A 14,218-nucleotide genomic window follows, 5' to 3' on the forward strand; every position below is an offset into this window, starting at 1 on the left:
GCTACTTTGAGGGCCCTATCATCTTGGGCTGAGTCTGCTCCCATGACCTGGTAAGTAGCCTGCATCTCCCCAGTTGACAGGAAAGTCACTCTCACAGCTCATATGTCCTGTGGTCACTGATATGTCTCTGCCACCCACTCAGTCATGGTGAGTTTGAGCCTTTGGATCATCTTCCAATCCCTTCTTTGTGAGGACTCCTCCCTCTAACCTCAAGGAACCCAGCAACTCACCAGTGTGGTTAGGGGTCCATCTCACATTCAGTTGCTGTTTCAGGAACTCCTTGCTGCTGCTGCTCTTGCCAAAACTGCTGCAGATTTTGTTTCTTCTCTCCCTGGAATTGCTGTTGCTAGGTTTGGAGCTGCTGTAACAGTTGTTGCTGCTGCAGCCCCTCCAGCCATTTTAGCAGGGTTCCAGTCTCCATGGCTGACATCGGGGTTTACACTGCCCATTCTCCACCATGTCTAGCAGGTTGTCACTCAGTTCTTTGGTTTTTTTCCTCGGGTAAACTTGTTCCTACAAGGAAAACACTGCCTATAACAAAACAAGCATTAAGCAAGCAACAATACAATCAACAAAGGGTTAACACACAGCTCAAACCTGAATAGAGGACACCATGGCTTGGGGCTACCTCCTCTGCACCACCTCTTCCCTGTCTCCCCCAGCTTCCCTCCCTCAGAGCTTTTAACTTCTCCTGGGACTGGTAAACATCCATCTCAGCTGGGCTCCATCTACCTGAGCAGATAGGTTATTTATCATTAACCCCCTGCAGCTTAGCTCCTGCCCCTGAGCTATACACCTGGTTACAACCCCCCAATAATTAGATTCTATTTATGGAAAATGTATACATTTGTTATAATTTTCCATGTACAGCATCTAATTATTGGAGATCTGCCTTGAATTTCCCCCCACCCACTGCCACAGCTGGGAAAACAAATCGGGGATGGGGGGGAGGGGGGGAGAAGGTTAAATTCCCCCCTTGCCCTCTGCCTCTCCACATTCCCCCCTGTAGCTCATTCGTCAGATTCTGCTCTCTCTGAGCTAATTAAAATGAGGGGCAAATTGAAAAACACAGATTTTGAAATAAATATGTCTGTAGTAATTTCATTTATGCATAATTGATGCATTTCACCTTTTTGAAACCACTACAAGTTTTGGCACAGGTTCTCCAGAAAAACCCTTTAAGAAGCACTTTTGCTTCTTATATAGAGTACAAGCTATACATGACATTACCCTGAAGCCAAAAGGCTCATAATTTACCAGAGTTCATAAGCCTAGGCCCCAGCAGAGTCAACAGTGTTTCAGGCTATGATGACCCCATAGCTCAGCACTGCTGCATGTCCATGTATACTCCAGATACCCCCCACAAAGGATCCAGGTGCTAATCTAGCCCCCTATTCATGACCAGAACTGGATGTTCTTGTAACAAATCATCCTGGGAGCTTCCAAAAAATTATTTGCAGATGAGGTTCAGAGCAACCTGGTCCAGCTCCACCTTATGGGAGGGGGAAGCGGGGGCTGGGGGGGGGCATACTAATCATATGCAACAGGCTAAGAAAGGGGGAGACAGAGCGATTCTGGGTGAATTGTTTAGGACCCCGTTTGGAGAGGTTTGCCAGACATTTTAAAGCTGGCGAAGAATCAGGAATCATTGGAAATGGAAAAGAAAGCTCCAGCTCAGTTGTGGGAGTGAAAAGGAAGTAAAATATATATAACGTCTCACCTTGACTTGGGAAAAAAAAAAGTTGATTGTGAAGGGGACTAAGTACAATGGGCATTACCATGGATCTTATTCAGATGGGCTGGATTAACTTCTCCTTGTAGTAAGTTCCCATCAGTATATTTACCCAGAATGGGCCATGTGTTTCATAACCAAGCTCAGTGTTGGCTGCATCTAATCACTGGTAATTTGTTTCCATTACTAAGAACATGCTGCTTTTTGCAGCAATTTAATGATAGAGAATGTATTTAATGAAGTTTCCTTGTATGTAAATAAGATGAGGAGCAAAAATCTCATCTTATATTCAAGTAAATACAATAGTAAAGAGATATTGTGTCATTAGTCCTGTACTCATTATGGTTAAACATGCATGTCTCATTCAGATTTGTAAAATCTAGTCTTTTGAGTCTTGACAGTGCCTCCAATATATCACTGCAGTCATTTCTACACCTGAGTTAATATCACCATACCCGAGTTAAGGTTTTTAACTATAGAATAGAAGAGAGTTATGACTAATGGTCAGTATAATTGCAGAATGAAAGGTAGTTTGGATGGTAGAACACCAAGGCCATTAGAAAGGAGAGATGGTCATTAACACTTGTGGAGTGGAGACAGATTAGCAGGAATCAGGTCAACGATAATGAGCCATGAAGTCAATTGAACCCACCAGGCTCCTGAATCTCCCAGGTAGTTGGTTTTAATTTTTGGGTGGAGCAGGAATCAAAGAGGGTGCAGCTGTACCATTGCACCTCCTCCCCAAACTGCATTAGTTTATAAAAACAAGCCCCTCCCCTACATGTTACAGGTACTTCACAATTAACTGGTTAATTGCACAGTTATCTTCAGACCAGCTAAACATGAAAGGTAGCTAACACACAATAAAAAGCTCCAACCAGTTATGAAGTTGGACCTCGAAAGTGTGTACTAACTTTACAGCTGATTTCTATTGAACTTTAATTTGCATATGTAGCAGGTTGGTTGGGAGCCCTGCTCAGCTGACAGGCCTCCCAGCCATAGGGGTTCACCTTGCCCTGCATGAACCCCCTGAGTCCTGGAGATCACAGCTGCCGTGATTCCCAAGACTCTGGGGTGTGTGAAAGCCCCAGCCCACACAGGGCTCTCAATCCCAGCTGCACCTTACATGCAGCCAAACCAACAGACCCAGCAACTGTGGGGCTTCTGGTCCCAGCTGCACCTAAGGTCACTTGTTTGACTCTTGGGCTCAGCTTCAAGTGAGGTGTCACCAGGAGTCCTGTCAGTTGTGGGCCTCTCAGTCCCAGATGTGTGCGATGCACAGCCAGGGCCAGGAGTCCCAGTTCCAGGCCTCTTGCCCTGGCTTTGTGTGACCCCCCAGAGCTGGAAGCCTCCTCAATAAAGAGGGCTCCCAGCAACTGGAGTCTGCTTCTTGCCAGTGCAGGGGAAGCCCAGGATCAGGTTCCCCCTGCACAAGCAAGAAGGCATGATTAGATCTTATGTGTGACCCCACAATCACTCCTCCTGCCATGCGCATGTAATATGGCAGGAGGCAGAGTTGTGTGGATCACACATGAGATTCAATTATGCCTTTACCTGGACATGTAGAGGGGGCCCTAGAACCACACAGATCTTTGCACTCTCTAATGAATGGGTCGAAGCCTGCCAGCTCTCATTCTCTTCCATCTTGATGGCAGACAGAAATCTGGACAGGGTAGGAAGCTCAGTTCATTCCAACACTACTTCACAATTTGGATTCTCAGAGCCTCTCAGATATTTCTAGCTACTTATTTAATCATCGTTACTAGAACAGCACTTCAGTCTTTAACATTTATCCTGAAAATGGCCCTGTGATGTAGAAATATGCTATTTTCCCTGTTGAGGCAGCTAAGACTAAAATCCAAACAGAGCATATACTTGGCAGCAGGACTTGGCAGCTTTGGATTTAGGTACTTAAATTTTGCCCATCTAAAATCCCTACCCAGGTGCCATGCAACTCCACAAGCAGCTTACTTTTTTACCTGAACTCCGCTAGGCTTTCTGGTGCTGGGTCTGCCCAGAACCACCTCAGTCTCAGCAGCTTAGGACTTAACCAAATCAGAATCTAGAAACTAGATATTCCTCTGCCTAAATCTCTTTAGAAACTTCATACCGTAGGGATCATCACACCTGAATGAACTGGCTTCCCTACAAAATGCAATTGCCATCACTTGCTGTTAAGATGATGGTGTCACCACTGCTGCCTACTACACACGCCACAGCTTTGTCATTAGAAAAATCAAAGTAGGTTTAATTACCTTCTCAGCTTGAGGAGTTCATGGATACAGTTCCCAATTCTGAGGAGACTAATCTACACTACTAAGCCTATAGCCTGCTCTTGGATGGAGGCATTCTCGACTCCTGTTGAACTGTACCACTGCACGCAAAAGAACGCAAGATTGACCGAGCCAGAGAGAAGAAAAGAGTGAACATGACTGTGGCTTAATGGTTAGCCTACTCAACTAGAAGAGGTGAGGGTCGGCTTGTCTCCCGTCTTCAAGGGCAGCTGACACATTTTACATAAACAATCATTGGAAAGGAAAGAGATACATTACAAACACACAACATATGCACTTGCATACATTGACACATCTGCTGATATTCTTTTTTCCTTTCTTTGAGCCCCAGGATAGTTTTGATCTGATTTTAGTCAGAATTCTTGGCAACGGTTCGGATTATTCTGTTTTACCTGAACTGGTTTACCCATCCCTATTGTTAATCATCCTGATAATCATAGTGCTTTCTGAGCCCTGGCCTTAGAACAAACATGTCAGTAGTCTGGCATGAGCTAGTGACATCTAGCAAATACATTCAGTATGATGAATACTGCAGGCAAAAAGACCTGCAGACAAAATAAATAGATGTACCTGTGCATCAACTTGCATATTCTGGAATCCCCCTGATGCACTCTTCCATGAAAGGGTATTGTGTTCCTTGCCTTCTATACCTCGCTATCCTATCTTGGAAAAGCTGATGCAAGTATTCTTAAACTGTGGCATGTGAAGCACTTCCTGGTAGTCAGAAGAGACCTGCTGGATCACAGCATGCTGGCCTCTCCATTTTATTAGGTTCTTTTCCAGGTATCTCCATTTTTCACTTCAACTTGAATAATCAAAATGGGCATCTAGAAGTCAGGTGAGTGAGCGAAGCTCTTTCCACTAGGGGTCACTACTAGATAAGAAGAGATGGATGCCCTCAGTGGAGAAGCCAACTGGATAGGAAATATCACTGGGAGAGGAATGTCAAAAGCAGCAGTAAGCCAGGCACACGGGCAAGATGCAAAACAAAAAATAAAGGTATAGTATGCAGGAATAATGATAAGTAAATGAACATTATTTCCTGGCCCACCACAGGTCCTCCACATGAAAGTGATCAGTACCCAGTGCCTACCATTAACATTTTCCTTGTTCCTTCAAGTGTAAATAAAAAATATGATATCTATCTAAAACCACCACTGCCAACAAAAATCAGCCACCAAGATCTTGGGTCACAGGCCAGTGTAGACAACCTGCCAGCACCAACAAAATGATTTCTGCCTTTTCTTACATGTAAGAGCATAAGGCTGAAAGGGGCCTTTTAAAGGCCATCAAGGCTGTTTGCAAGCCACCTTTGTCCAAAAGCATCCGCAAGACTGGCCACTTTGATTCCCCTTGCATGCCATAGCCACAAAGCAGACAGCTTACAACATGCTACAGAGGACTGGCTCAAATGATTCTCAGCATAGGACCATACTTTACACCAGAGAAAGGCAAACGAAGAACCACTATTTTGTTTTCCAGATTGACCCTGGGGGAGGGAAATCTTTCCTGAGCTCATATCTGGCAATTACTGAAAGCCTGTTAGTATGAATCTATTTCTGAGTTACCATTTCTGAGCACTGGTTGTTCCTGAAACAGTTACACCTGTAGTTCCCTGCTCGGCCACTATAACAGATCCACTACTGAGAGCTTGCATTTCACCTTGTTCTAGCCCCTAAAATAGTGACTCTCAAACGTTTTCATTCCAGGACCCATTTGCCAAGATGGATGGCTTGTCCCGACCCACACCTTCCTGGCCGTGCCAGTGCCTGACCCACAGTCCCCTGCCCACCCTCCCCAGACCGTGCTGGTGCCCTTCACCACCAACCCACAGCCCCCTATTTCCCCAGGCCATGCCAGTGCCCCTCACTCCTGATCTGCAGTCCTCTGCCCACCCCCAGCCCTGCCAAAGGGGGCCCCCAGCTGCCTCTCTACCCACTCAGGCCAGAGCATGGGCAGCGAGTGCACGTGTATGGGCTCCGTCCCAGGCACGCAGCTCCCCACTGTGAAGGACCACCCTTGCCTCCTTCCCCCGCTGAAGGGCGAGGCACCATCACCCCCCGATCTCCCTGCCTTGCTGCAGCCTGGCACCCAGCCACCATCTCCAGCGTTGGCAGACAGGCACGCACGCATGCACACATGCTCCTCACTCCCCACCAGCCCTCCAGACAGTCCCCTGGACCGCTCCCCATACTTACCTGCATCCAGTGGCTGGGATTGCTTCCATGACCCGGCCTTGGTTTAAGTTGTCCACATGCATAAGTGTGCACAGACACATATGTACCTCCTGCCTCCAGTTACCCCAGTCAGCCTGCAAGGTGAAACCTGTGCTTTCATGGGTTTTTCGGGGGACTTGCTCATGACCCTTTCAAATATTTTTGTGACTCACTTTTGGGTCGTGACCCACCAGTTGAGAAACACTGCCCTAAAGCATAGCTTGGACAAATGCCATCAAGACTTACCTACATTTATAACCCAGAAGGGAGCAGACTTACATGAATCCAAACAAAGGCACAAGTCAATGTGAATCAAGAGAATAAAGAGGTGATTAGCTATTAACCCATTAAGGTTGCCCTTTTTTGGGTCAAACTTACTTGGCCCCATGGGCCAGGCGAGTGGCACAGGGCCAGTCTGCAGGCAACACCACACCCACAGACCAGCTGTGGATTCTGGATCCAGAGCTGCTACAGCCACGGGGCCGTGCGATGGCCCCAGAGTCCCAGAGCACCTGCCACATGTGGCCATTCTAGGCCTGTGCTGCTTATGGTGGCTGATCCGCCACTCTGGGACAGGAACTGGAGCAGATGCCCCGTGCAGCTTGTGGGGCGATCCAGCTTGCCCCACATGCTGCTTCTGAGTCTCTCCAAGACCCAGAGGCAGCCCCAGGGCTCAAACAATGCAGCCCCATGTTTGACACCTGTCTTACACAGCCACAACAATTTCCCAGGAGAAAAATAACTGTAAAAGTGGTCATCATGGTGCAGTTCAGTGACACCGATGATTTTAAAGTGATTATTGATGGGCGGCCAATTGTAGTACTTTCCAGATCTTGTGAAATGCCTGAGACGTGCTTTGTGTGAATTCATTCTATAACAAATGTTACTATGAGTGAACTTTAAAAAACACCCCAAATGCCCAAAGAAACTCCAAAACACCCCAACCCTCTCCCCTCAAAACAAATTGCTATGTTTTTCATTTCTTTGGGGTTTTGTTGAGTTCTTTTAGTAGTGACAAGTTATAGCTGGAAGATCAACAAAACATTTCCAAAATGTCCAGAGGCCAAATGTTTAGTCTTCCTATAGATGCAGATTGGTATCTACTGAGACTTTCCAAAACTTCTCATTCCTACTGATTTGCACACGAGGTGCATATTGGCATTTTCAGATGCTTTCATGCCTTTGAAAAAAAATGTTTGGGGGTAACTTTTTTTAGCTTATTACAAATAAGATTAAGAGGATCACAGTTCATAAGTACCTGTGTAGGTAGAAGTTATTTGACAGTAAAATTTATTTATTTAAATATAAAAGACAAGATCTGTGCTGGAAATTGAACAAGTTCAAGCCAGGAGTAAGGCACACATTTTTAACAGCATGAGTAATTAACAATAAGATGCTTTTCCATGGACTTTAGTGGCTTCTGCATCCACTGCAAACCTTAAAAAAAAAAAATCTAATTTATGATTTAATTCAACCACTAGTTTTTAAACATGTTTTATAACTCTTATATGGAAGTTTAAACTGTATGACCATAATTAGGGGTCTACTCAACTCAAGGTGGTGGCCAGCCAGTTTCGTAGCAAGATGACAGGGCTGCCCACCGTTTTCATAGAGGCTGATGGTGGGGAGGGTATCCACATGCCTCTGATTAGCCAAGAGGTGTGGTGGCCCCACCCTTCACTGCTGATTGGCTGTAATGGCTGTACATAATGTGGTCGCTCACCACTGATTGGTGGAGAGGGACAGGGTCACATGACAGGCAGCCCTCAGCCAATCAATAGTAAGGGGCCAGGGTGGCAGCCATCTTACTGGCAGCCCTTCCTGCAGGCAGCCAGACCCCCCACCCACTCCCTCTGGGCTGCATGGCCTGGCTGAAGCACCATGAGGACTGGTGGGTCCCTCTGGGGAGCCAGCATTTTATTTTCAGTGAGTTTTCTTTTTCTTTTTTTTTTTTAATTTTGTGGACAATGCCTGTTTTTGCAAGCAATGCCAGATTATGTGATTTCTACAAAAAGTCATAATTTTGTTAAATCCCTGATCATAATAGTTTCAGGTCCATCTCTAATCTCATCATGCACAGCATTTGCTTGCTTTAATATGCAGCAGGTATAGTAACACTACCTTTTGTGAATAAATATCTGTGAGTAAGAACATTAACAGCCATTTAGCCAAGCACTTTGATGTCTTTGGGAGTCAGTAAAGTACTGGCCAACATGAATTAGATTTACAAAATTGAGCCCTCAGTGTTTGGGTAGCTATTACATCCACCTCCTATACCTCAAGGCAAGCCAAAACCCAGAATTGGATCTCACCACCTCTTTGAAGAAGAAACAATGGCTGCATTGTAGCAAAGAATTTGAGCCAGTATTAGGAACAATCAAAATAACACTGTAAGTGGTTTACAAGGTTCTCACCCTCTCTTTTCCCATCTTTTTCAGAACAGCTCTCAGGGCCATGACAAAGCACCCCAAATGCAAATCTTTCAAGTGCATGGACCAAATACATTGCTGCTTTTGGTTTAAAAATTGTGTGTGGATCTGAAAGGATGTGCTCAAGATCTGTCATGCCTTGAATGGTACAGTTGGCAACTTCTCTTGGCTTACAGATCAAATAAGCACAATTAGACATGTCCCCAGGATTGTATGTATTGTGGAGTAAAAAACCAAATTGAACCAGTTCTTTACACACCAAGGACCTGATGCAAAGCCCACTCAGGTAAGAGAACATTCCCATTGGCTCTACTAGACTTTGCATCATGCCCTTACAGGCGAAACCCAATTTTTGCCATTTCTGTTCTCTCTACTCTCTAAACTTACCTAAAGCAGAAGTAGTTTGCTGACACTTTTACAAGCAGCGTCTTGGCAGTAGGTAGATAAACAAAATATTGTGATCCAGTAGAGTTCAGGGTAGCCACTGATAATGGACATTTATGCCAAGATAATAGTGGCAACAACCCTTTCATTTAGGCAATGGCTGCATTCAGTTCAGAACGAAAAGGAGCTCTTTTCAACTTGATCTGGAACAGGATTTTCAAAAGCATCTAAATGCTTTAGGAACACAACTCTCATTGATGCAGTATGATTTGACCCTCGGCATTGCTGAAAATCCCATTCCTAGAGTTCATGGGATCATACTACACATGTTCCCATAGAAAACTGCATATTCCATCGAAGGCCTTTCTTTACTACAAATCTTACTGCATCCATTTTGCTCTTTTTCCATGCTTTTGACTCCTGGATGTGTTTTCCACAACTTTATAGATAACCCCTTGTGCTGAAACTTTATTACTGAAGACCTAGGGGGTCTTCAAGAAGAGACTGGACAAGCACCTGGCTGGGGTCACATTAGTTTCATAGTTTCTAGGGTCAGAAGGGACCTGAGCAGATCATCTAGTCTGACCCCCCGCCATGGCAGGAAACAATACTGGGGTCAAACAAGCCCAGCAAGATGTTCATCTAACCTCCCCCAGGGTAGGAGCCAGGACCACCTCTCTTGGAAGTTGGTTCCAGATCCGAGCCGCCCTGACCGTGAAGTAGCGCCTCCTGATATCTAGCCTAAACCTACCCTCTGCCAGCTTGTGACTGTTATTCCTGGTCACTCTTGGCAGTGCTCGGGGGAACAGGGACAATGCCTGCTGATCCCCCCTGAGTAGTTTAAAACATGCCACTAGATCCCCCCTCAGCCTTCTCTTGTGGAGGCTGAACAGGTTCAGGTCCCGTAGCCTCTCCTCATAGGGCCTGCCCTGTTGTCCCCTGATCATGCGAGTGGCCTCCTCTGGATCCTCTCCATGCTGTCCACATCCCACTTGAAGTGCGGTGCCCAGAACTGGATGCAGTACTCCACTTGCAGCCTGACCAGTGCCGCATACAGGGGGAGGATCACCTCTTTGGACCTGCTTGAGATGCATCTGTGGATGCGTGACAAGGTGCACTTGGCCTTCCTGACTGCCTCCCCACACTGCTGGCCCATGATCATCTTGGAGTCAATTATGATTCCAAGATCCTTTTCCTCCTCCGTGCTGACAAGAAGGGAGTTCCCTAACCTGTAGGTATGGTGCTGGTTGTTCCTCCCCAGGTGCATCACCTTGCACTTGTCTGTGTTGAAACCCATCCTATTCTCATCTGCCCACCTTTGTAGCCTGTCTAGGTCTGATTGTAGCCTGATGCTACCTTCTAGTGTGCCCACATCTCCCCACATCTTAGTGTCATCAGCAAATCTGAACACCGTCCTTTTTACCCCCTCGTCCAAATCGCTGATGAAGATGTTGAACAGTGTGGGCCCGAGGACCAAGCCCTGGGGGACCCCACTGCCCACGTCCTTCCAGGTTGAGAAGGACCCATCCACTACTACCCTCTGGGTGCAGCCCTCCAGCCAGTTGACAACCCAATTGACTGTGTGGGCATCAACACCACAGTCCCCCAGTTTCTTAATGAGAACGGGGTGAGAGACAGTGTCGAATGCCTTCCGGAAGTCCAGGAAGACTATGTCTACTGCTACCCCTGCATCTAATGATTTGGTAACCTGATCGTACAAGGCCACCAGGTTGGTCTGACAGGACCTGCCACTGATGAACCCGTGTTGGTTGCCCCTAAGCATGCAGTCCCCTGCTGGCCCCTCCTGGATGTGTGCCAGCATAATTTTCTCAAACAGCTTGCCTAGGATCGAGGTAAGACTAACTGGCCTATAGTTTCCTGGGTCCTCCTTCCTCCCCTTTTTGAAGATTGAAACCACGTTGGCCCTCTTCCAGTCCTCTGGCACCACACCAGAGCACCACAAGTGCTCATAAAGCCGTGCCAGGGGTCCTGCAATGACCTCGGCCAATTCCTTAAGGACTCTAGGTTGGAGATCGTCCGGGCCAGCTGACTTAAACACATCCAGCCCCTCCAGAAGCCCCCTAACTAGTTCCACGCTTACCTTTGGCCCAGGTGTGCCTCCCCTGGGGCCCGAGGAGGGCCCAGCAGGGAGGTGGCTGTTCTGGTCTCTACTTGGGAAGACAGAGGCAAAGAAATCGTTAAACATGTTAGCTTTGTCATCTGGTGTGATGACCAAATTCCCCAACGCGTCCTGCAAGGGCCCCACGTTACCCGGGACCTTCTTTTTGCCCGCTATGTATTTAAAAAAGGACTTCTTGTTGTTCTTAATCTGAGAAGCTAGTCCTAATTCCATCTTTGCCTTGGCCTTCCTAACTGCCCCCCTACAAACCCGAGCGACTGCAGAATAGTCATCCCTGGTGATGACCCCTTCCTTCCATTGGGTATACACCTCCTTTTTAGCAAGGAGACAATCTCGGATGCTTTTGCTGAGCCACGGAGACTTGTGTGCTCTCCTGCTCCCTTTGATCCTCATTGGGATTACCTTCCTTTGTGCTTGGAGGATCCTCTCCTTAAGGAGCGACCACTCTCCTTGGACATCTGGCTCCCCTCCCCTCTGGGACCTCAGCACATCTCCGACTATTCTCCTTAGCTCGCTGAAGTTTGCCCTTCTAAAGTCTAGGGCCGCTGCCTTACTGCATGCCTTTGCCACCTTGCGCTGGATGGTAAATTCCAGCAGGCGATGATCACTGTCACCCAGGTGGTCGAGCACCCACAGCCCCCTCACCAGGTCATCACCCGTGGCCAGCACTAGGTCCAACAAGGCGTCCCCCCTGGTGGGGCTGTGCACCTCCTGGGTTAGTTGGAGGTCCTGCACTCTGTCTAAGAACCGACGCGAGTGGTCAGACCTGGCTGACTGCTCCTCCCAGCAGATATCCAGGAAGTTCAGGTCCCCCATAACTACCACATCTTTAGCCTTCACCACCTCTGTGAGCTGACCTAAGAATTCCTGGTCAAGAGGTCTGTAGTAGACCCCCACCGTTAAATCTCTCACCCCTCGACTGCCTTGTAACCCAAAGCACCTCAGAGTGCCCCTCCTCTGACACCTTGCTAATTGACGAGGATGTGTGTTCCTCCTTGATATAGAGTGCCACGCCCCCACCTCTCCTTCCTATCCTGTCCCCCCTGTACAACCTATAGCCCTTGACATTCACCACCCAGTCATGAGTAAAGTCCCACCACGTTTCTGTGATCCCCACTATGTCCAGGCTGGTGTCAGCCATCAGGAGGGTGAGTTCCTCCTGCTTGTTTCCCATGCTACAAGCGTTTGTGTAGAGGCATTTGAGGCCTCCCATGGACGTGAGTACTGCCCCCCTAGTCCCAGCATTGCCCTGGCTCCCATTGCTTAAAAAGCTGAGCCAGTGGAGTTTCAGGGCTGCTGCCTAGTTTTGAACTTGCAACCACATGGCTGTAGGGGCCAGTGGCTGGGCCTCTAGGCCAGGGAGACTGGGCAGTACTTCTTAAGTCCATTACTTTTTCCTGCCACTGGCAGGGGAGTGGGACTCAATGATCCATTGAGGTCTCTTCCAACCCAAGCATCTATGAAATACCCTGGATTATCTTTCCACTCATTCCTTTTGTACGTCATTACAATTGATTTGGACTTTAAGTGAAGAGGCAGGCCCACCCCACACTGGAAAGTAAACATGTAGAGATGTTTCCAATCTAATAATCTCTGCACACATCTGTATCCTATGTGCTGATTTTGGATGCCCAATATGAGACCCCCTTAATGGGCTGAAATTTTCAGAAGACTGATCCTTGGCATACTCCAAAATGAAGGCACCAAACATTCCTAGTCACTTTGAAAACCTTGGGCTAAATTTGATAGGATCCTGAGCAATGATTTTTCATCTGTCTACCTTTGCCCATCAAACACCTGATTCACTTCTTTAGTTATGAGGCAGGTGGCTTCAACAGTTTCCTCAAGGTATTTACAATAACTTCTTCCCCACTCCAGGCAAACATGCCTGATCTATGTATCCCTTACACACCTGTCGGAGCATAGAGAGATTTAGAAGAACTTACTGGCCAGTTGAAAAACCTGCCCTAACACAAGTCTATTATTGTACACCCTATTTACTTAAAATTAATTCCACAGCCTTGAGAGGCTTTGCTTAAGGAAATTTGCTGCTCGTGTTAATGGAGAAAAATGTAAAACTGCTGGCATTTGGCTAAAGTTGTAGGGTAAGGGCAGACAAAAGCTGTTACTGGGAGCATTTTCACAGGGCTGTGGACACAGGATGTATTTCTGGGGGTATTTATTTTAAATAAAGAAAGCTTATACAGCTTGAGAAAATTATGTGGAAGGAAATTAAATCTTAGTGCATAGCTCTTCCAGCTCACCTTGATACTTCCAGCTTCCCTCCTTCCCTCCCTCTGCCCTTCCACGGCTTGTTTCTAACAGATTTTCATTCACAGAGAATTGCATTCAGCATGTGGATTTACAGGATGGTTGATGGATCCATCTCACACACCCGCTGCAGTGTATGAGGGAGATAGAGATGACCCTGTCATGTCCAACTCCATGTGGCACCTGCAGGTTTTAATATGGGACAGAATCTGTATGACACACGTTCCATCACAATGGGGAGTTGGGGATGCAGACAGGTACTGGAGGCAAGGAATACCCCTTTAGTAAAATGATGTTGCGGGCTACAACTTTGGCTCAAGGATAGAGCAGGAAGGGAATTGTGCCTCTCACAGACATTTCCCTAGCATTATCCCTAGGGAGAAGCAAGGCAGTGAAACAAGCTCTCAGCAAAAGTGATGTACAGCAGTACAACTCCAACAGTTCTAAATCACACTACGCATTAACCAAACCTGGCCCGAGAAAATACTTCAATAGTCATCCAAACCATGGCAGCCACATGACCATAGCCTGAACCTGTTTGATACTTGCAATACTAATCAAATACCAGTGGTGGGGACATAATACATTGGCAGAGAGACCTAGAGATAGAAACTACATCAGAACACACTGTACTTCTATGAAGGACTGGTTTGGTGACTTTGTAATACATTGCATGTCCATTTCTAGAGAGAAAGCGCTACAAAGAGTTTATGAACTCTTACAGCTGTGGTCTAGGACCAGGGGCAGAGGGA

The 14,218-nt window shown here is 46.9% G+C and overlaps 1 long non-coding RNA gene across 1 annotated transcript in view; it reads right to left on the bottom strand.

The window, feature by feature from the left end:
* Positions 1 to 242: 242 nt before the first annotated feature.
* Positions 243 to 14,218, bottom strand: part of LOC149857557 (uncharacterized) — a 35,737-nt gene continuing 21,761 nt past the window's right edge. Inside the window, exon 3 of the long non-coding RNA XR_016444305.1 lies at positions 243 to 513. This is a non-coding gene — a long non-coding RNA (uncharacterized LOC149857557). The remainder of the gene's footprint in view (positions 514 to 14,218) is intronic.

The sequence above is a fragment of the Crocodylus siamensis genome, chromosome 9 (assembly GCF_052110815.1).
Source record: "Crocodylus siamensis isolate JL-2025a chromosome 9, ASM5211081v1, whole genome shotgun sequence".
Taxonomy (NCBI): Eukaryota; Metazoa; Chordata; order Crocodylia; family Crocodylidae; genus Crocodylus; species Crocodylus siamensis.